We start from the raw sequence: 2,751 nt of genomic DNA, 5'->3' as shown, positions 1-2,751 counted from the left end.
TTCAAGACCAGCCTGGGCAACAGAGTAAGACCCCACCTCTAAAACATTTTTTTTTTCTTTTTTTGAGACAGTCTTGCTCTGTCACCCAGGCTGGAGTGCAGTGGTGTGATCTTGGCTCACTGCAACCTCCACCTCCCAGGTTCAAGCGATTCTCCTGCCTCGCTTTCCAAGTGACTGGGATTACAAGTGCATGCCACCCATTCGGCTAATTTTTGTTTTATTTTTAGTAGAGACAGAGTTGGTCTCAAACTCCTGACCTCGGGTGATTCACCCGCCTCAGCCTCCCAAAGTGCTGGGATTACAGGAGTGAGCTACTGTGCCTGGCCACCACAAAAAAAATTTTTGTGTGTGATGGAGTCTTGCTCTGTCGCCCAGGCTGGAGTGCAGTGGTGCAATCTCGGCTCACTGCAGTCTCCACCTCCCAGGTTCACGCCGTGTTGGCCAGGATGGTCTCGATCTCCTGGCCTAGAGATCCACCTGCCTTGGCCTCCCAAAGTGCTGGGATTAACAGGTGTGAGCCACCGCGCCAGCCTACCTCCCCTTCTTATAAGGACAGAAGTCCTATTGAAGTAGGACCCACCTCTAATAACCTCATGTAACTTAACCCTTTAAAGACCCTATCTCCAAATATAGTTACATTCTGAGGTACCAGAGATTAGGACTTCAACTACCTAAATGTAAAAGCTAAGACTGTGAAACTCTTAGAAGAAAACATAGCTGTAAATCTTCATTACCTTGGGGCTGGTAAAGGCAAATGACAAAAGAAAATATAGATACCTTAGAGGTTATCAAAATTTAAAACTTTTGTAAGTCAAAAGATGCCATCAAGAAGATGAAAAGACAGCCTACAAAATGGGCAAAAATATTTCCAGATAATACATGTAATAAGGGACTTATATCCAAAATATATAATGAATAATTAGACTCGACAATTATACAACGAATCACCCAATTGTAAAATGGGCAAAATATTTGATCAGACATTTCTCCAAAGAAGATATACAGAAGACCAATAAGCACACAGAAGGAGGCTTGACTTGATTAACTATTAGAGATATGCAAATCAAAACCACAATGAGATACCACTTCATCCCACCAGATGACTGTTATTGGGCAATAAGAAAAAGAATGGAGTGCTGATACCTGCTACCACATGGATAAACCCTGAAAATATTATACACTAAGTGAAAGAAGCCGGTCACTGAAGACCACATATCATATGATTCCACTTTGTTTTATTTTATTTTATTTATGTATTGAGATGTAGTCTCACTCTGTCGCCCATGCTGGAGTGCAGTGGTGCAATCTCGGCTCCCTGCAACCTCTGCCTCCTGGGTTCACTCGGTTCTCCTGCCTCAGCCTCCCGAGCAGCTGGGATTACAGGTGCACGGCACCACACCCAGCTAATTTTTGTATTTTTTTAATAGAGACAGGGTTTCCACTATGTTGGTCAGACTGGTCTCAAACTCCTCACCTTGTGATCCGCCCACCTCAGCATCCCAAAGTGCTGAGATTACAGGCGTGAGCTACCACACCCGGCCTGATTCCATTTTATGAAATGTCTAGAATAGGCAAATCCATAGAGACAGAAAGGAAATTAGTGGATGCATGGGGCTGGAGAGGTTGGAAGGAGTGAGGAGTAGCTGCCAGTGGGTATAGGATTGCTTTTGGAAGTGATCTTAGATTGATCTTAAATTGATCTTAATGTTCTTAAGATGTTCTTAAATTGATCATGGTGATGGTTGCACAACTCTCGTTAATATACTAAAAACCATTTAATTCTAAACTTTACATGGGTGAATTATAAGGTTTGTAAATTACATCAAATAAAGTTTTTTTTTCTTTGTTGTTGTTGTTGTTGTTGTTGTTGCTGTTGTTGTTTCAGACAGGGTCTTACTCTGTTGCCCAGGCTGGAGTACAGTGTCGCCCAGCTCACTGCAGCCTCGACCTCCCAGACTGAAGCAATCCTCCCACTTCAGCCTCTCTCCCAAGTAGCTGGGACCACAGGCGTGCACCACTGCGCCCAGCTAATTTTTTACTTTTTTTGTAGGGACAAGATCTCACAATGTTTTCTAAGCTGGTCTTGAACTGCTGGGCTCAAGTCATCTTCCTGCCTTGGCCTCCCTAAGTGCTGGAATTACAGGTATGTGCCACTGCACCCAGCCAGCTGTTTTTTGTTTTGTTTTTGTTGTTTGTTGTTGTTGTTGTTTCCGAGACAGAGTCTCGCTGTGTCTTCCAGGCTGGGATTCAGTGGCCCAATCTCAGCTCACTGCAAGCTCTGCCTCCCTGGTTCATGCCATTCTCCTGCCTCAGCCTTCCCAGTTGCTGGGACTACAGGTACCCACCACCAAGCCCAGCTAATTTTTTTTGTATTTTTAGTAGAGACAGGGTTTCACCATGTTAGCCAGGATGGTCTCGATCTCCTGGCCTTGTGATCTGCCTGCCTTGGCCTCCCAAAGTGCTGGGATTACAGGCGTGAGCCACCATGCCCGGCCACCAGCTGTTTTTATCAAAAAATAATACTATAAAACCCTCCTCAAAGACATATATATATATATATATATACTTGAACAAGACATCACTTGGTTTTGTCTAAAATATCCTAATGTTATTAAGATAACCATTCTCCTTATGTTAATTTATAAATTTAATGTGATTCTCCAAAAAATATAAACACATTTTTTTCTGTGGCTATACAAGTTGATACCAAAATTTATGTGGAAAAATAAACACTCAAGGATAACTAGTAAG

Source organism: Macaca thibetana, chromosome 13, assembly GCF_024542745.1.
Source record: "Macaca thibetana thibetana isolate TM-01 chromosome 13, ASM2454274v1, whole genome shotgun sequence".
Taxonomy (NCBI): domain Eukaryota; kingdom Metazoa; phylum Chordata; class Mammalia; order Primates; family Cercopithecidae; genus Macaca; species Macaca thibetana.
Note: the sequence above shows the minus strand (reverse complement) of the source record.